Raw genomic sequence first — 21,324 nt, forward strand, 5'->3', positions numbered from 1 at the left:
GCGATTTCTTAATTGGCCAGTGGTGATGGTGTTTGGATTCAAGGACCAATTGGGTCCACCTGTATCATGACTGTCTGTAAGGGCAATGGGTTTCTTAATAAGTATAATATAATAAAGTGATTGAGCAGCCTTCTGAGAAGCATGGAGTCAATGCTAATTATTACCCCTTCAGGGTACCCATGCAATGACACATCTGGGATGTAACCCAGTGATTTATCCTACTTAGGGATAAAGAGACAGCAGGGTGAGGCTCCTCCATCATTAGATATGTTAAATGTGAAGTTGCAATGGCTGACATCTTCAGAGCATGGGCACTACAGGGTAGAGAATCCTTAGAAATTCACTTTGTAAAGTCAGCTGTCCCAGGGTAATAATTTTTCACTGTATGTTCTTGCACTCATCTATTCTGCAGGGGGAAGAGTGTAGCTCTTATTCTCTGCAGTTATCCCCACTATTTCCTCATTTTTGCTTTAAAAGCACTCTCATATTCTTCTTCCCATGCCCTCTACATATATTTTCTCCTTTGTTGTACTCCAAGAAAAGCAAAATTGCAGTACAAAGGAGGTCTGTTGCTTTGTGTTTTTGAATGGCAAACCTTTCCACAAGTAGGCGAGGCATCTGATGGTCTGTAGGCCTTCAAAGCTGCTCACAGGTAGCAAGCACTGTTAAGTTCCTGCCAATCCACGTTTGTGCTGACTGACTGAACAAAGTTTCTTCTCTATTATTGTATATTTGCCTTTGGAGAACTATCTCCAGGAGGGTTCTGCACTTGCCCTCTGAGGCCCTTTACCTTATGCCAGTGCACGATGTGCTCCTGTTAGAGACTCAGGGCTGTTTGCTGCTATCACAGAGGCACCACAGGGCTGCAGTGAGGCTCTAGGCACACACTGCAAGTCACTCTTCACTGGCAATACCAAGACTGGCTGCAGACCGAAGGGCAACAAGAGACTGAAACACAGCTCACACCCCAGGGTAACGGTGGAACTATTGTGACTATCTCCCAAGTGCCAATTCTGACCTCGTCAGCAATCCTACAAGGGGGAGTGAGGTTCCAGAGAATTCATCTCTGTCTCCCTACTGCCAGTGCTGGGTATGTGTCTACAAAATCACAGAAGTGGAAGCACACGTGCTTGCAGAACATCTTAGACCTTGGGATGATGGTTTGAACTGGCTTTTTCAGCGAGGACCAGACTACAGTTATTGCACTCTGAAGAATGTCTAGCTTTTAACCTACTGAGTGAACCGTGGAGAATTCTCTGAAGGGAGGGATTACTGGTCTTACAGCACTCTTTGCAGGGCAAATATGCTGTTTGGACAGTTGTCCTTGTTATTTGTTTTTTTCAAAGGAGGTTTTGAGCTATCAACCCACACAATTTTTTTGGCGTCTTCATGGAACATTGTGTACTGAAATTTTGTCTACAGTGAATCTATTCTTTTGGTGGGAAGGTTCTCCATCTGTCAAGCCTTTCCTTCCAAGTCAGGGTGAGTCCTTGGAAAGCTGGACGTCTGTCTTGGTTTAGGGCAAATTTGGGAGAAAATTTTTAAAGGGGTTTTTTTAGAAAGTAGATTTAAGTGGTTCTTTTCTTAACTCATTTGTGAAAATATTTTTTTGGAGAAAAGTGGAAAAAATCTGTTTATTTAATAGGTAAAGTATTTACTAGTACAAAAGAAATGAACAATATTAAACAATAAAACTTCTCACTGTTCTGAAGAGATGATAAACTCAGAAAGTCTACCAGTGGAAGAGGAGATGGCTCTGTCCATACAGGCAGTCCAGCACTATGCTGAACCTACCCAAAATGTGAAACCTCCCCATCTTTCCATGTATGTCCTGACACTGATAGACTAAACCATTTTCCATTGACTGAGTAATATTTCTCACAAAACAGCGATCTCAGTTGGTATTGAATTAATTTGATTCAGAAACTTGGTAGGACATTTCTCAGTGCAGTTACCAGACTCTAAACTTTTCTTTACTTAGTGACAATGGGATAATCACAGAGGTGTTTAGGAATTGTATTTTATTTTGTATTTGTATCTTGCATCAGTATTTTGTTTATTTGTATTTATGTATATGTGCCAAATACTTGAAAATAGATGGTGGATGCTAGGATCTCTAAATTGCATCTGTACAATTCATGCAAGATTGTGACCACTGTGCCCACACAAATTTTCTCTACCAACACTGGAGCACCACTTGTAAGTAAAACTGTAAAGGATGGAGCCATCAGTATAGCACTTAAACGAGGCTGGGTTGGGAAAAAAAGAATTTAAATGAAAAAAAAATGAGCTCTTTCTTTATTCCTGAGTGAAATAAATATTTATTTCAGATCCAATGAAATATTCTATTAAAAAGACTTAATTGTGGAGGGACAATATAAACAGGTTTTTTAGTAAATTAAATGTTCAGCAAACCAATCATCATTTTTCCAATAGTCACTTAAAAACAGAGAATACAGAAATGGTGATAGGAATACCTAAATTAAATGTACTTGTAACTTGGAGAGTATTTCTACAGGTCAATATCTCAGGTCAGTATTCCCTTCTCTCTAGGGAAGAAAACAACCAAACAATAATAGTATAAAATGAAACTGACAAAGAGTAGAGATTTTCAGTTTCACCAGCATTTATTTTCCCAGAAAACTGCTTTAAAATAGAAAAACTCTGGAAAGGAAAAGTGTATTCATTATGAAATGCTTTTACATTAACTTGATAAACAACAAAATAATGGTAGGAAGACTTTTCTGTCCTTTGAGGAACACACTCTTTATTGAGTTTAAAATTATAATAAACCATTGAGAGCCTACTGAGCTAGGTAATAAATGTAGCACAGCAATTTAAGAGTTCATTTCTGTGGCTCTATAATAGTTTCCAGAGGTTTTCTTATCTTAGTAGGGCTTTTATGGTTGTGCAATTGTAGTAATTGAAAGTAGATTAAAAAATTATTCTCCTCCAGATCTTTCCAGGAGAAAAAAAAATAGATGAAATCTGTATGATGTTTCATCTGGGAAAATATAGAGTTATAATTTTCATATAACATAATGGTCAGTATGCCTGTACCTGCAATCTCATTATTACTGAGAATATGTATAAAATTTAAATTAAATTGGACATGCTCTCCTGGTTTGTACACTCATTCCCACTAGCATAGGCAGTGCAAAGTTACACCTGGCACCCATGTGAGCAGAGAGATGGGGTTTCACCAGCACAGCTTCACCAGTGGTGTGAAGTATTAATGCTCCCTGGAGCAGCACCTGCCCCACTCTGATGGCAGGAGAAGCTCTCCTGGTGCCAAGAACTCTCCCAAGCCATGGCAAGGTACAGCCCAGTCTTTGCAATGGGAACATGCAAGGGGAACCCTTGGGGCTCAGAGCTCACGTTCTGAATGGTGAAGAATGTGCAGAAGACTCTCATACTGAACACAGGAGAAGAAATAATAATCATGTAGGGGGGCTTAGGAGTGTGAATAAAAATTTTTGCAAGGGAAGGTGATATCAGGAGGCAGGGCAGCTCTGGGAAGCTCATGTGCAACAGAGGTGTGTTTCTGGGTCCCAGATTTGGATGGGAGAAAAGTGGTAGCACCATAGGCAGAAGGTGCACCCCTCCTGTTTCCAGCTTTGACCAAAGACACTGGACTTTGAAGAAAGTGTGAGTTCAGATCCTGAATCTGTAAATCTGTCAAGATGAGAAGAAAAGTGAATTTTGGCAGAGGAAGTACAGATACTGTCTCAAGTAAGATATGTAGCAAGTGAGAGAAGGCAGACTTAGCATCCTCACAGACACAAGAGATCAGAATTATGTGAAAAAACTGTAACATGAGCCTTAGATAACACAAAAGCTTGAGAAAAAAAGGGAGACATCTGCCTGGATATAGGTAGCCACAATACTCTAAGTCAGAAAGGCTGAAAGGGAGAGAGCTTATACTGCTGTGATATTACACACCTGTGGTGGGAGAGCAGCTCATGAGCCAGGAAGGCAAGGATCCTGCAGGTGAAAGATCTGCAGAAGAATGGGATGGAAAGGTGGGAAATCTCACATTTCTTATGTGGAAATTTGAGTAGATGTTCCAAGTCCTTCTGCCCTTCAGCTACGCTGGAGAAGGAATTATATGCTGCCATGTCTTAGAAATGCATAGTGGCATTAGTGAAAAATGATCTCTAGTGTCCTGCTATGAACGTGCAGGAGCCTCATACCAAGCCCAGTGTCTTGGCAATCTTTGTAAACAGCACAAAGAAAATACTTTAAACCAAATGACTTTGTAATGCTGTGCAAGGATTTGCCAAATTTCATTCATATTCTGTAAATAAAAATCCTGTTATCTGAGCCACAGTGACCACTGAAATAATGAGATGGGATATTGACACACTCGGAGGAAAAATTCTCTGATGCTTACATATGCATGAAGGGACTCCGGCTGTATCAGCATTGTGAGCCGGGATAATGGACTCTCGTGGCACAACAGAGCAGGGGTCACTCGCTGAGAGCAGGGTGGGGATGGAGTTGCCATCTGCACATTCCTGATTCTCTTCATGATAATCGGCCCATTTTTCAAAACATACTTTGCATGCAAACGCAAGTGCTTAGCATTTATATTAGCAACATATGTGTCATTGTTTGAGCTGCAAGCTCATTAGCACCTCGATGTGGCATGCCACCTGAACAGAATGAAGCTTGCAGAGATTAAAAGGTACTGGGAGATGGCTGAGGGCAAAGTAGACAGTGGCAAACAATAATATCTAAAAGCAGGGAGAGTCATACTTTTAATTAATTTACCATGCATTTTGATCGATGGCTCTAACAACTTCCCATTTAAAGGTGCACAAAGAACAGTCATGTCCTAAAGGCAATGGCCTTGTGTTGAGCACAAACAGAAAGAGTCTGGACTACACTTGGATCAAAAAATCAAACCAAGGAAAGAAGGAGAAGAAGACTGTTGAATCCCTGAAGCACTGACATTTACAGGTTACAAGTAGGTGGGAAAGGTACTATAAAAATGCAACTACTACTGTAAAAGATTATTATTAAAATATCCAAGGGGACAGATTGCATCTATAATAGTAGCACTTGTGACTGAAAATCATGAAGGATCAGTATGGATGTTGCTAACAGACTAAGACTGAAGTGAGGTAAACTGCATGGGCAGCATGCTTAAGACTTAATTGCAATAGAAAATCTGCCTTTGTAGAGAATCCTCATCTGTTAAATAGAGAATGATTTATTGAAGTGACTTTCTTTCTCTGTGAGGGTCCTCAGAAGGGAGCTGAGGATGATTTAAGTACTTAGATGTATGCACATGCCACCAAGAAAGGACAAAAACAGTGCCAGGACTGATGCTGGTTTGTGGAGCAGAGGGCTGCTTTTGTGCTAAAAGCCTGAGTGGATTTTGTCTGCTCTGTTTAAGAAATGCATAATAGAGGGGCTTTGAATTAGGTATAAAAAGGTGAAAAAGGACTTCTACTCAAATTAATGTGACACGACCCAATGTGAGGCAGAGCCATGAGGTAGATCTCCTTACACCTTCTCCTTTGCTGAGAACATGAAAACAGTTTTAGTCTCTGCAGATCCATTTTGCTAAAAGACAGGCTAGAGTGTAGTCACTGTTGCAGCCAAGGAAACCTGAACCAGATGCATCTGAAACAGATTAAAAAATAACATCTTGTAAATAAATATTCTCCTCCCTACATCCCAAACCCCTATTCTTCAGAGTAGGTCCTTTCCTTCAGTCTTGCTCACAGACCAGAAACTTTTACTTACTTCCTAATTGCAAGAAACTTTACACAGTTGGGGAAACCTCTTTATTTCCATTACCTTTGAGGTCTGGCTCCATTTCTGTGCTTCCTGCACTGGTCAGGAGCCTCCAGCTCCTCTGCATGGCAGTCTCCCTGATGCAGCATCTGTCCTTGAGTAACCCAGTCCTGGATCCACAAACATTGCCTGCTGCTGCCTTCTCTGCCTCCCTGCCGGAGCTCTGACTGTCTCAAGTGCAGCAGCCCAGACTAATCTTGTAGCAAAATAGATACCTACAGCATAAATGGGGAGCACACAAGTAAAAGCCATTATGGCCTTGCCATGTTTCTGTTGGTATGAGAAGTTAAACCAACATAAAAACTCAATTATCAGAAGGATAATCAAGATGAGCCCTTTTCTGCTTCATTATATGGGATAATATAGAACTATATATGGAATATAATATATCACATAAACCAGGGAGTCCACTGGATACTTCAAGCTGTGAACAAAATTAATTGAAGAACAAGTAAAATTATATACCAAACACATGGTCTTATTTCAATGGGGCTGAACCAGAGGAACAGCACTGCCACAGAGTGGGAATAGGAGTGTGGTGCTCGTCTTGTGGAGATACTAATCCTGACATTACTAATAAATGAGAGTATTGCAACATGTAATAATAAAGGGTGAATATAAACATGGAAAAACAACAGTGAGAACAGATGGCAATCAATACACAACGGGGGAATTAACACAAAATCAGTTTGGATACTGAACTGTGGCTGCAACTGAGCTGATTGCTGCCTGGTACCTAAAGTACCTAAACACAACATCAAAACCAGCTTGGCATTGGCCTATTCCTCCTCCTCCAGGCAAGCACAATGTTCATTACTTCAGGCACACAGGCCTATGTATATAAACACACACACAGAAGAAAGATGCTTTGATTAAGTCACCTCCTTTCATTTTCCCACATATCATTCTCCTGCATGACTGTAGCAATCCAACCAGCCTGTAATTCCAGCTAAGTGGCAAACACCACAGGTACTTGTTGACTTTTCTCCACCTTTTGTGTGCAGACAGGTTGCTTTGCAGTTGCATGGATAACTAAATCATCTCAAGCTGCCTTTGGAAAGGTTGGAACCTGGGAAATCTGATTGAGTTTGATATTGTTATAATCTTGTCTGTACAGTCAGTGTATCACAATACCACTGAATTTAGATGCAATATGGAAATGAAGATGCACCATAATAATCAAGCCATCTTATATCCCACTATGGCTTATTTATTTTTTTCTTTACTCATGAAATCTTTGTGGTTTATGCTTAGCTCCCTTTTATATAACATTTAATCAATTTTCGTTTTATTTTTCTTTTTGTAGGTCTCATATGGGTGTCACTTAAACTGAAACCAATTAAGAAACATCTGTAGACAATAGAACAGTGTCAAGTGTGAACAATGAAATTTCTTCTAAGAGAAGAGACAGAGAGTAGAGCACACTCTCAGCAAGACTGAAAAAGCTCTGTCCAAACAAAAGCCATGTTTATGTCCTCACTGGAGCTCCAGTGTGTTGCAACCTGTCTCTCAAGAGCACTGTAGACCAAGACATAGTTGACCCAGACATTACAATCAGCAATACTAATTAAATTTCAAACACCATCATCAGCTAGTCTGGTTTAGGTACAGTGTTCTTATAAGACATAGGAACATAAAGCAATGATTACTTGCTTATGAAGATACTTTACTTTAAACTGATTTTTTTCCTATTTTTTTAATTCACAAGAACTCACTAGAGAGCCTCATAAAGGTTATATGGAGACATTTTGCCTGTCTCTAACCCAATTTCATTTCTTTTATGCTTCATCTGAAGTCACTGGAATTGTCATGTTTCTTTATGGGATAATTATAACATCCCTGTAAGGTTTTATTACCTTAACTCACTGGTATATATTCTCAACCCTAACTCTAGTTTAATATGTATTTTTAAATAATTAATATGTAGCCTAGATAAGCATGTGGTGCAGCAGAGAAATTAGAAATCAGGAGTGTCTCTGAGGGAAAGATGTACCCTGTCCACATTACTATCCTTCCCATAAGAATGGCCAAGAGGGGTTAGACTCAAAAAAAAAAACCTGGAACCATCACATTGCTAGTTCCTTCCTCCTAGTAAAACAGACTTTTCACAAAGAAGAAGAAGCAAAAAAAAAAAAAAAAAAAAGAGATGAGGCTTCCAGCTCAGGATCATGTGGTTGAAAATAAATATGGGGGAAAAGGGCCAGAGGTTTTTGTGTTTGCAAGTGTGAGGATAAGAAAGTGGTTTTGCCTTTTTTTTTTTTTTTTTTTTTTTTTTTTTTTTTTTATGCAGGATAAGCTTCTCACAGGTCTAAGGAAAAAAGAAAAAAAATTGGTAAGGGCTTAAAGGCTAACACTGATGGTATCTGAAAACACCATGGGGTCATCCAACCCAGCCCTGAAACATCCAGCCCTGTACCACTGATGTTCCAGGCATCACAGCCAAGGGGACAGCACAGATGTATTGCCAAATGTCTCAATGCAGTCTGGAGTGGTGCATTTTGCAATAGCACCTGCAAAAGCCATGCTATTACCCATTACTTCATGTAGCTGGATGCATGCTGGGCTCAGGTCAGATGCAGGAGCTGCAGTGTTGACCTGCCTGGAGGGAGCTGACTGAGACCATCATCTGTGGTTCACAGTGAACATGATCAGAGATGGGAAGCCTTTACAGTTTGTTTTGCAAAAGTAATGTTTCCCTTTTCTTTATCCAAAGTAACAGACACTGGCTTGGTAGGCTTGTACTCCACAGGCTTATTTTTCCTCAGGCAATGGTACTTGTGCTCCTAGTCCCACTGGTATGGCCACAAAACAAACCCTTAATTATAACAGAAAGCAAAAACAATAGTAGTTATTATTTAAAGTAAGATGAAGGAAGACAAGTGCCACAGATGAAGGAAAAACCTGTCTTGAATATCTCAGAATTGCCTTGCAACACTTCCCAGGAGGGGGAACAGCCTTTATCACATCACCACTTAACAGGGGCATGATCAATGACAGAAGTATCTGTCACATTTCACTGAATTCACCACCAAGACCTCTGATATTTTGTCAGAGAAAGAAAATTTGGATTTGTTTAATAAGAACTGATTGAACTGAGCAATTTTCACATGGGGCATCTGCAGACACCACAAAATCTGCACAAGAACATCCAGAAACAAATGGAATGATGCTTTATGATCTAAGTAAATGCCAGTGAATAAAATTAATAGCTCACATAATTCTTTTTTTTTTCCCTTTCTCTTTGCCTTGTAGCCATTGGAAATGCCCATCCATACAGACATTCATTTTAATCAAATCTTCTTCCTTTTCTGTCCTGACATATCTCCTTATGTCTCCTCTCTTGCAATCTTGTCATCTCTGCAGCAAGTTCTTTAAAGCAGTTTCTAATTTTATCTTGATCTGTGAAGTTTTTGAAGATTCTCTGTTTGAAAAGGACTGGAATAAAAAATAGGCTGAACTGAATAAATAGTTATTTTAACATTTTGATGTCTCATGGGTTCAGAACGCGGGGGTAGGAGGAGGTTCTGACAAACGGCGAATGTATTAAAGCTCCCTTGCTGTCTTCCTTCTGAAACACAGGGCTTTAGGTCATGCAACCTCCTTAACCTAGGTCAGCTCCACCACACACGTCTGCTGCAGGCCTTGTGATGCACCACTCCAAGAAAGAGAAGAAAGAGGGCAGGAGGAGATGAGTAAGAGGGATTGGGTCATAAGCTCCTGCTCCATGCAGCTGGAGACACATGAACGATGGAAATGTCTGCAAAGGAATAAGCCATAATTGTAGCAACAAGGCATGTCCTGCTTTGCTGTGAGAGTGTTGAGGAAATAGTTTGAATGCTTTTTGCCAGTATGTATCTGCCTTTAGATTAAGAATGATGCTTACCTGTATTTACAAAAACACTCTGAAAGCCTCGGTTAGAAAACACTGCAAAAATAGGCATACTCCTAAAATTCTTAAGAATGTTCATTGGCTCAGTGGCTAATATTGGTGTTGTCTTATTAATAATAAATTTAAATAGGTAATTGGTCAGTTATTTTGCTAAAGCAGCTTGGTGGTGGTCTTGCTATGTGTTTTTTTAAACTTAGGAGGTGCTCACTCAAAAGGTAAGTCTGCACTGATTGACACAGAATATTATGCACAATGCAGCACATTTAACATGGGGAAAAAGCTTATAATGTAGTTTTTGTGCAACTTGGTAGGCATTGAGCTGAAACTCATATACTCCAAAGGATCCTCTCAAGTCCTGCAAAGCTATTGAACAAAATTGCTCCACTATTTCTCAAGAAAATCAGATATAGTTTTAGAATATTTGGGGGATAAGTTATTTCCTTTTTTCATATCCAAATCATTTTTTCCCAAAGTTAGTAGTTGTCTTCCCTTCCAGTGTTTTCCCCAAACACCTTTCAATGTTGTCTGTGGGAGCAGTCACAAAGCAATAGAAACATGCCAAACATATTGATTACAGAGTAAAATGGTTACCCTAGCAACTAAAAATCCTAGGAAAGCTCTTTACATTTCCTTCCTTTCTCATGTGACTTCTTTTTATATACTTTTTTCCTCAGATGGTTTGAGAAATCATGGATATAAAAGTATCTGATCTGAATATACAGCAATGGAGAAAAGGTGATTCATGCCTAGATTATTTATTCCACCAGGAATATAACTACCCACATTACTGCCTTAGTAATCCATCACTTGCATAACAGGCAGGCAATTTTTGTAACTTGGGGGGCAGAGTAAACCTCTCCCACTAATTTCTAAATCTATATTCAGATGTGACCTAAGGAAGGAAATTCAAAGACTAGAATTTTCCTTAAGTTCCAAGGCAAGCAAGAGGAACAGTGTGAAAGAATTAGAATTTATGTGGAGGTCAAAAGTTTGCTTTGCTCTGTACAGAGCAAAGGAAATGATTGTTCTCTCTCCAAGGGTGATTTTGAATGAATGGTGACTAGGTGTGGCAACAGTGACCTAACCAGAGGAGCAGCAGTGTCCAGAGCTGGTGGAAATGGGCTCATGTGGTTGCTCAGGCTCATTCTAGGCACAGCCTGATGCCAGGATCTTTAAAAGCAAGTGCAATTGAAAAAAACACATGAAGCTTAGTTGGGAGGAAATTTACACGGCTCATTTCTCTTACTCCTCCTTGCTTTAACCCCAGACACACAGAAGATTCCCTCCTTACTGCTCAAGTAGCCCTCATGAACAGGCTCAGCTTCTCAGCCTTTTAATATTTCAGAAGGAATTGCCCTCTCAGGCATTAAGCAGATGCTTGTTGATCCAGTCATTTGTAAGCAGGAACAGTAATTGGACTATGAGGAAGGGGGAAAACATGGAACAATGATTACATTAAGGTTTGGGGGTTAGTTAGAAGAAGGGTGTCTAAGCCAGCAATTCAGAAAACAGGCCACTACTATTCAGGCTTTGATATGCTGATTTTTTCTTCTCTGAACAAATGGTGGTAGGTTTTTTTAGGGGTTTTTTTTGGGTTTTTTTTGTCCTTTATACTGGCTTTCCAAATAAAAATGGTTTTGAAAAGCTGCAATTACAGAGGTTACAAATAACACACAGCAACACAGCTGGCACTGGAACATTTCCAGTACATAATCACCTGTCGTGCCATGATGAGGGCCCATTATATCCAGCGGGGTGCAACAGATCTGTTGTTAAAAATCTCATCTCTTAATGGAGCAGGTCTGGGGTTGTCTGAGCCCTAGCTTGCTTTCCTAAGTCAGTTTGTGTTAAGGAGGCATATTTTTCCTTTGATGGATGTCTTTTTATCTGTCCCAGACTTGTATTGTTAATAGAAGGCTAAAGAAAATGTGACTAAGTTACATGGAACCATAAATTAGCTTGCAGTGAAAAGAAATGACACAATCAAAACTTTCCAGTAAACCTATTCCTAAGAACTGAATATGGTATAAAGTGTGGGGAAACAGAGAGTGGTTAATTTTCATGGGTGTAATATTACTTCAGTGCAACAATAGACAGCTCTCTAACTCCCTTTATTTGAACAGATGTTTGCCTTGTGTTGTCCTTTGTATTCTCAGGGGGTTTTTGTCAGTCTTGAGAGGGAAAAGTAATGCTAATGCCCTTTTAATACCCAGTTTCCTTTAATTATTTTTTCTTTTCTGATTGAAAAATGCAAACCTCTCTAGGAATACATCAGCATTTGTCTCACATACAGGAATCACTGTCACTTCTATAAGCAGCTTTCTGCTGAGACATAAAAAGATACCAGTGAGCACTAGCATTTTGACCAGTCACAGGACATTATGGTAACATTAAATTGACACACTTCTTAGCAAAAGGAGGGAATCCTCAAAGGAAATATGGTTCTACTTCTCTGTAACTGTCATCACTTTCCTTTGCATGGCACTAATTTGGGGAAGTTGGATCGAAGCAGTGTAGTCAACCTTAAGATTACATCCCAACCTGACTGATTTTGCTGCACAAGTAGGGCAGAGCATGTGTCTGATTGCACTCAGTCATCTGCAGCTATAACAGAGCCTAGACTGCTGTTGAGACCTCTATCTGTCTATCTGTCACGACTCCCAAGGGAGCATTGTCCAGCTAAAATGGGAAGATGAAGACTGTTCATCAATAAATACCAGAAGTTTATGAGATTTTTCCCATTTATGCTTGGCAGCAGCCAAACTTATTGCACTAAATCCTATAGATGTTTAATCCTGTCAGCTCTGAAGACTGGTGTGGCCTCAAAAGCCAGGTGATCTTAGCTTCCCTGCAGCACGGGCAGGTCCCCTGATGCCACAGATATCCCATATTGCAGGAAACCATGCCAGAGGTCTCTGCCAAAGGCTGAGCTCCCTGAGCAGCTCTGCCCCGCTTGGCCTCTGCCCTGCTCTGCTGGCTCCCACCCCTGGGCAAGCTGTGCCAGCAGGCGGGGCTCAGCTGCAGGGACAAGCAGCAGTCACCATGGATAAAGGGTTTGCTGCCAAAGGTCCTCCCCCACACATTTGGCACGGCATGATTTGTGGAACTACAGCAGCTCCCTCAGCCTCTGTGTGACTTCCCAAAGCTTGGGCCAGGAAGGATTTGCATGAAGGTACTGTGGTGCAGCAGGAACCCAAAACCCCATGTATGCATTTAGGATGGGTTTTGTGCTTTATCACTCATTTCCCTTCATTTTCTCTTCTCTCTGTGGAGCACTAAGAGGCCTCTGTGTGACCAGGAGCTGACCCTTTAGGCACTGAATCCTATCGAGTGTTCACAGCAGCAGCTGGGACTGCCACATGTCCCATGGTGTAGTTCCATAAAAAGAAGCAGCTCCAGGGCGGTTATGGGGAAGAGATGCTCCTGCTGTTCAAGTGTGCCTGTGCAGGGGGTGTGCACGTGTAGGAGTTGTTCTTATTACTCACACCCTGGAAATTAACAGCACGTCTTATGCAATGATAGATGAGGTGGTTTATTGGATAGGAAGGGTGTCACTGCTACTTGGATATTACTGACCTAAAAAACTCCTTCTGTGCTCCCAGGTGTCCTCACCAAGATGCTAGACACAGACTATTCTTTCATTTTTGGAGTGTTTGTATTTTAATTCTTTTCTGATCTTTCTCTTCTTTTCTTTGCACCTAGTAATTATCTATACTTTTTATATGAACAGGACAAGTTTCCTTCATTACTTGATTTGAGGCCCTGAAATGGATACTGCTACTGAAACCCTGGGAAGAAGATAGGCTTGGGAAATGGTGCTTATTATTGAGGGCCACAGTTAATTACAGATGCCAAAGTGAGAGCGTGGTGGGGAGCAAGAGGTGAAAGGAGAGAGCACTCAAAACAGCATAATCAGCAGATGTGTCTTGTTATCAGCAGTGTTATAGCCAGCAGAGTTATTAGAAAAGCCCTGGAGTTTTCCAGTTGGATTAATTTATTACTTCCTAATAAAGTAATATAAAAAAAGTGTTAATTGTTTTCACATGATAAATTTAAAGGCTAGTGTATTCACTCCTTCCATGATTTTTCCTCTGATTTTAAAAGTGTCTGTTCCATGTGGACACATTTATGCACAAACAAGCTAAGCTCTTATACAACCAGAAAGAAACACAAAGACTACAGTTAGCATACAGACTATTTGTAAACTGGGGTTCTAGACTGACACAAATAATGTCTGGGATGAGCAGAAAGGCTCCTAATTTTTTATATTTTCAAGTATGTAATTTTTTCCCACTTTCATCAGCTGATCTAACAAAATATATTCATTCCTCCAAATAAATATTGCCTTAGTAATACCAGACCGAGCACCTGAACTTGCTTCCCATCCCCAAATGTGGCACTTACATTTGTTCTACAAGAAACAATGCCACTAATTTGCAAATAGACAGATGGGACAATAAGAGCAATTTTTACCAATAGCTAATGAAAGTAGTAAAGCAGAATTTGGAGTTCTTCTGGTGAAGAAAAGTTCAGGCACACATTGATCATTCCCTATACAGAAAGAGAACAATATTCAAGAAACCAGAAATGGAGAGCTCTAAACTGAACAAATGTCTCATTAAGTTCAGTCTAGAGAAGCCAAATAGCCAGATGAGCCCTGCAGAAACTGGTCCTGCATCTTTCCATTTGGCACAATGCCCTTAAACATGGCTGGTAACGCAACAGGTTTATGCAGGGCTGGATTTGGCATCTCTCACAGCACAACATTGTGCCACAAATGATTGTATCAAATTCTGGATCAATTGGTCCTCCTAGTGATTCTGACATATCCCAGAAAGCCTTCCTTCTCTTCATGCTTTTATAGGATAGAAAATTGTCCTCGATTGCAAGGCAAGATGTATTGCAGTGTGCAGCTACACAAATGGAGCAAAAGGGCTTTGTGAATTTGAGATGGGAGTTTCTATTTCCTAAACCTAAAGCTGGAGTTTCTATTCTGTATTTTTACGTGTATTCATCCTTCCCCCTGGAGTTATTCCCATTGGATTTTACCTATAATGTATTCACACTGGGCATTGTTCTACTGGTCTCACCTTATCTCTTATTTTTCCCTATAAAACCTTTGTCTGGACCCGAGATCGGGGTCACTTGTACGTGCGGCGATTGGGCAAATACAACCTACCTTGGACTGCACAACAAGTGTCCAATCTCTTGAGTCTCTCTATCCCGGTCTTGCTCGCGCTCTCTAAACAGCTGTGTCCGTATCAAAAGAACCTGCAAAGGTGTTTGTCACTTCTCTCTCTCTCCGGCAGCTCCCGGAATCGCCTGGCCAGCGCTCCGGGAAAGCGGACCGGGTGAAAACAAGGAAGTCAGAGAGAGAAGAAAAGAACGGAAAGTGACAAGATGTATACTATTTGCCATCTATTGGAGGTGTGGCAGTTATCTTCTGTTAATTGGGCAGTTTTCTTTATCTCTTCCACAAACCAATTCTCCCCCCCCCCCACGCTGGGGAGACATCTGCTGCTAATGGCCTATTAAATGTCACTACATGACTGTTAAAAGTTACAGCATCCCATTGTGAGATGCTCTGCCCAGAAGGAGGAGCCAAGCATTCCTAACTGGATATAATCTGAGTTTTTGGGACACCAGACTCAGCCTTTCCACTGGGTTCCCAGAGGAACAGCTGGGTCTTTCGACTGGACCTTCAGAGGAAGACTACACCCTTCTACAGGATCACTGCTCCGACAAGCCACATCTGCCACTCCAGGACTGCAGCCATTCCAATTTGGACTGCCAGCAACACCCTGACCTAAAGGGTGTCAGGTGTATTCTGACTCTGTCTGTGGTTTTTTTTTCTTTTGTATTATTGCATGCATTTTGTTTTCTTTTTCCCTTCTCCTAATAAATTGTATTTTTGACTTGGAGTTTCTCATTGGTTTTGCTTTCAAACCAGAACAAAAATGTATATGCCTGTTGTATATACATATCTGCAGTGTTAGACACATACATGTAAATCTCTGCCTTACCAATCTGTACAAATATTGAAGAAGGCAGGGCTTGCTATGCAATATTTGCTTTTCACAAGGAAGTAGCTAGAAGCAGTTTTATTATTTTATTTATTTTATTTTTGATTGTAAATAAAAAGCCCACAAATTATATATATACCCTTAAGGTAAAAAACAAATGAAAGATTCTAATGAAATCAGTGCTTGATTCTTCTTCTAGTCTACTTAATTGAAAGCTCAGACATGCCTAATCGTTTGTATAAAACACTAATGCAGATGATTTCCTCTACTTTGATGAGTTACAAATCCTTCCTGCAGAAATTACTGGTTAACACAGAGTCTATTATCCATTTGGTTTTCCAGTCATGTTTCAGTCTTGTGAAGATTTAACATCCATGAATAGCTTTGTTTTGCAAGACTCAGACCTTTGACTTCAGCTCTACTGTCTGACTCACATACATATATAAGCTGCTGACTATGAGAGAGGTGGAAGACTTGTATGGCCTTGGATTTGAGTAATTTAATCATAAATTCTTTGATACATGAAAGGAACATCTGGGAAATACCAATTTTGCATATTACTGCCTCTCTGCAATAAGAGGCACCTCCATACAGTTATGTACTGCTTTTGTGATCTCACACAATCTCAGAATTTGTGTAATATCAGAGATTTGTAATCTCAGAGTTGCACCATACACGCCTCCTCCAGCTACATGGATTGCTCATGACAGCAAACAGCAGCAGCAAAAGGGAGAGAGAAACATGCAGAAGTTGCTGAAAAAAATGTGTTTTCTTGCACATGAAATGAACTCCCTCAAGTCTGCTATTTATCTTTTTCTTTAATAAAAGAAGCTGAAAGAGCAGGAGATCAAGAAATTAGAAGAGGAACACTTGAACTGAAAAGCAACTGTTTAAAAAATAAACCCAGCTGAAGGTTTGAAAATTAGGAATATTACCAAATCCAAGAATATCAGACAATATTTCTGTTGGGTGACTAACAGTTTTGAAGTCCTCACTTTTCAGATTCCAGATGCAGAATTCGTGAGCACTCAGCATCAGACATCTGGAAATATGACCGCTCTTTCATCAACTTGCTTGAGAACTCAGAATTGTTACTTGCTTTTCAGAAGCATTATTCTTTGTGAATGTACCCCACAGAAGGTAAATATTTGTCTTTTTATTCTCTTTCACCTTGTTTTTTATGCTTCCATGATTATTTACTTCTAGGCTGCCAATCCACTCTATCAAATGGACTCTTCAGTTGCAGTTTAGCATAGGAGAATGCTTTAGGATGAAATAAACTAAGGGATTACTCAAGTAAAGGTAACTATGAGTAACTTCATTTATGGAGGAAGTGTACTCCCATGAGTTTTCCTCTGTGTTACAGGTGGGTGGCAGATTAGACTCAAAAACTAGAGTTAGCCTTTGTTTCAGTTGTGGTTTCCCAAGTACATCTGCTGTACGGGTAGTTCATGCTTTAGCTGAATACATTATTGGATTCCAAAATATGTACACTGCACAGAAACCAGCCCATCTCCTTCTGCCACTTCAGTCTGACAGATGTTCAAAACCCCTGAAGATTACGCTTGTGGAGAGAGAATACCGACAGTAAAATCCTAGCTTCATAAAAATAAATAGAAAATGTCCCATTGCCATCCATGGAACTAAGACATTACACTAAGTGGCTTTGTACAGAGCATTTCTCTGTCTCAAAATAGCATTTATGCATGGAAGCTTCCACAGTGAAGCTAATTTATAATCTGGTCAGGATCTGTGTACGGGTGTGTACATTCATATGTCTGCCATGAAAATTTTCTACCAGCCAATAAACCCTCCAGAGCAGACTGGGAACTGGCAGAGTAGATAATTACTCTCACTAAGGGAAATCTGCTGGCTTGATTAACGCCTGTTTACCAATTGTTGCTGTTATTTCAGCTGTAATCTCAGAAAAGAGTTTGCTGAGGATGACTCTCCCAGAACTTTGTTTTTCAGTTTTGCTGTGCTACAAGCCTTGTCTCATTCTTCATTCCCTGAGGCAGTTCCACAAATGGTAGACACAGTCATAAGTATATAGCAATTAATATAGTGTCTGTGCAGCGCCATCCTCTTTCATAACAGTATTCATCTGTAGATCTAAAACTGCATTTGGAAGGAGGCATCACTATCACTGTTTAACAAATTGGATCTGGGTGTTGAGGTTAGCCTCAAAGCTTCCACCTTAGTTAAAATCTTCCACTGGGATGAATAAGGACTAGCTTAACTAACAACACTTTTGGTAAAGAATATCTATCCCATCCAGTTTGCTGTTCTGAGACCTATCAGCTTCTAAATGGTATCTTGTCTTTCTAAAATGAAAAAGGAAGAGCTATTACTGTCTTCTGAATAATTTCAAGTGCACTTTAAATGACGGAAGCGTTTGTTCACCTGCACCATCCCTCTTACTGCACTAATTCACATTGCCGAGGAGACTGAGGTTGTAGCTCCTTGGGAAAATCAGATTGTGTGAAAATGCATCCCGTCTTAGTTTTCTGGGAGCAGTGCTCCTCAGTTCTCCCTGTGAGATCACTCTGGGGACAGAAGACAGTACCGAGCTAAGCCTGCCAAGCCTTTTTTGATTTATACTGGTTAGCCAGGGCTCCCACCAGGCCCTGGTGCAGTCAAAGATAACCAGCTCACTCTCAGTTCTCATTGAGAATTGGTGGGAAGGAGACCATCAAAAAAGGCTAGCAGAAGAGCAACTTCTGAGACTCAGAATACCCCAAGTCCCCATAAAAGCAGTGCAATAGGGTATTTCTCAGCCTGTGCAGTTGGCTCTGGCTTATCTTCTTCGTAATGCCAGTTCTGATCTTTAGCATTTATGTATTAAATGATGCCTTTGTGTTTCAGCATTTAAGACTGGCCATACCAAAGGAGACAAAAATCTTCACCTGACTCACTCTCTAATTTCCAGAAGCAACTCGTAGCAGATGGGTTGGGAGGGAACAGGACCAAAGCAAAGACAGCAATACTTCCATGGCACTCCTTCAGCATTGCCTCCAGCAATCTGTGGGTCAAGGGCTCCCCATCCTAAAAGTAGTATCCCTGCATTTGTGTACGTGTACAAATTAACAGGGCCCTGTGCATGAAGTGCCCCCACTGCTGCCACCTTCATTCTACCAGAACATGACCCAGTGTGCTCAGCAGCAGCCTTGCTTATATCCTGCCTGTTCAGAATGAAACAAAGAACAGGGACTGAAGCATGTGTTCAAACAGGCTCTGAGCTATGATACTCAGGTCTAGATTTGTGGCTGATTTTTTTCCTGGAACTGGCCATGTTCTGACTCAGTGTTCTCATTTAGTCTAAAGCTATGGTTTTTGTCTGACCCTGAGCCCAGAGCCTGCTGGAATAGGATCTGTTGTTCTCTTTAGAGGCTATTTCATATAGCAGTGCTCCCAAAGGAGTAACTTTGTGCCTTTTGAAGAAGCTCTCCCTCCCAGTGAACACTTTCATCCCAAATAACCACAGAAACAGTCATGTTTCTGTGGCTCTTTCTCGCAGGAAACTCAACTCAGTCTGAAGATGGAGTTCAATATTTGTGCATTTATGCTATATTTTGCACAAGTTTGCAATATACAGGTGTAGAACGTTCAAATACCCAAGAAGATGGCAAACTCTACCTTTCCTCCAAGCACAACAGGAGGAGAGGGGAAGGAGGAAAAGGCTGGGAGCAGCACAACTGGCCATGGGGTCTGATGCAGTGCCAGCCTCCTCAGCAGACTAGTGGGGTAGCTCCTACACATCTCTTGGGAATCAAAATACATAACTTCTGTATCATTATTCCAGAGATATTTCACAAATGTGTATACTGTTGGATAGCAAAGCCTGGCAGACAGAGCTGAGGCAAGATCCAGCCTCACAGGCCAGTTCCTGTACCTGTGGTGTTCGTGCTGCTGCCCACAAAGCACTGATTAAAGGAGCTGGGTGCCCATTTCAGCTTTGAGAAGTGCAAATAATTCTCTGTAGTGAATGAATTATGACTTTTTCAATGAGAAAATTACCAGGCTCTGTTACCTTCATTTCTGTCCCCTTCTTATCTGTTGACATGCAGGCGTTCTGGAAGCAGCTCCTCTCCCAATGACACAAGAGTAGTTAATTTGCTTAAGTTGATGTTTTAGTTTAAAAACCAGTTATTTCTATTGTAATTCCTTAGCAATCCAAACAAATAAGGAAAATAAAATTAGTGGTCTGAACATTTCTTTGTCAACACAGCAGAAAAGAATGGTCGACAAAGCCTAAGGCAAATTACTAAATTCTTTATCTGTCACACCAAGGAAAGGCTGCTCCTCTTGGTAATAAGGTTATATTTGTTGTCCCTGAAGGAGAAGGTGAAAAATAAATTAATCATTAGAAGTCATAAAATTTTACTTGTTGCATAGTTTATTTCAAGACAAAAATAGCTCCTTTGGGTTTGGTAATATATATTCCTAAAGTGTCAACAGTCATATTTATCACAGAAATTTGAGAAAATTATGAATTCCTGCACTTAAATCAGTAGCATTTCCCTGGGAAACATGAATGCTGACAAAATCTACAAAAGCAAGTGCTGTTAACATAATTCTCCTTTTCATCTCTATATATTTATGTCTATCAAATCTATTATATTAGGGTTTCCTACATACGAGTTATTTTTAAAAGAATAATCTCTTTTTTAATTTTAAAATTAGCCCCCAACTTGAGATGTTAGAAACTCATCATGAAAATGTCCTCGGAGACCATGTTGGCATGAGCAGGAAGATGATTAATCACAAGTTGCCATGAAAAAATCAGATTGTCTATCAAAGGCACTGTCTTGGAGAAGAAAGTGTTATTGACAGAATTGAAGCAGTGCAATCACAGTTGTGGAAAATCACAGATCTTTATAACTTTTATTGCCTTGGCATAGGTGAGTGTGCCACCATTGGCAGAGGTGAATGTGAATAATTTAGATTTATTGTGGAGTGGGATAGGAAATATTAGGATTTAGAATTGTTATTGTATGTTAGAATAATTCATGGGCAGGGAACAAAAACATGGTGAAGCATATTTGTTTGTGATAATGGTAAATAAGAGAATGGAAAAATGTTGAAGATGGGCATCAGTGGTGGCAGAAGACTTAAGCCATGAGTGCTGAAGAAATGGTGTTACTGGAGATGGGATCCTTCCAAAAGCATCACTGACTGTGCTCAAAGCTGATACAGGGTTTAGAAATTAATCTTTATTTAAAGAGAGAAATATGTGACAATGAGCCAAACTGTGAGTTTTTCTCTTCATGTTCTGCCAGAGTGATGATTAAAGAAGTCAGAGTATTGTGTTTCTCTATTTTGGTTGTAGTATTAGCATTACACTTTTAATCATTAAAAACAAAAACAAAAACAAAAACAAAAACAAACAAACAAACAAACCAAAACAAACCAGAATAAAAAGCTTTTAACTTCTCTGAGGCATTGTTTGGTTTCAGGAGACCCTGCTGTGGGCTTTATCCCAGCCACAGCACCAAGCTGCAGGCAGAGCAGCGCGTGGAGCAGGTCTTGTCAGAGCCTGCCTCTGCAAGCCCACTCCTGCCTCTGTGCCAGAAGGCACAGCTCTCTTTTGCACTGCCACAGAAATCA

At 40.3% G+C, this 21,324-nt stretch overlaps 1 long non-coding RNA gene across 3 annotated transcripts; it reads left to right on the forward strand.

Moving 5' to 3' along the window:
• Positions 1-1,060: 1,060 nt before the first annotated feature.
• LOC128806125 (uncharacterized) lies at positions 1,061-7,395 on the forward strand. 3 transcript variants are annotated; one of them, XR_008436717.1, is made up of 4 exons: positions 1,301-1,482; positions 2,098-2,199; positions 4,816-4,982; positions 7,112-7,395. It is a non-coding gene; the product is annotated as an uncharacterized LOC128806125 (long non-coding RNA). The 3 variants fall into 3 exon arrangements; XR_008436721.1 differs by lacking the exons at positions 1,301-1,482; positions 2,098-2,199 and adding an exon at positions 1,061-1,090; XR_008436718.1 differs by lacking the exon at positions 2,098-2,199 and having other exon boundaries at positions 1,304-1,482.
• Positions 7,396-21,324: the final 13,929 nt, after the last annotated feature.

Source organism: Vidua macroura, chromosome 1 (genome assembly GCF_024509145.1).
Source record: "Vidua macroura isolate BioBank_ID:100142 chromosome 1, ASM2450914v1, whole genome shotgun sequence".
Taxonomy (NCBI): domain Eukaryota; kingdom Metazoa; phylum Chordata; class Aves; order Passeriformes; family Viduidae; genus Vidua; species Vidua macroura.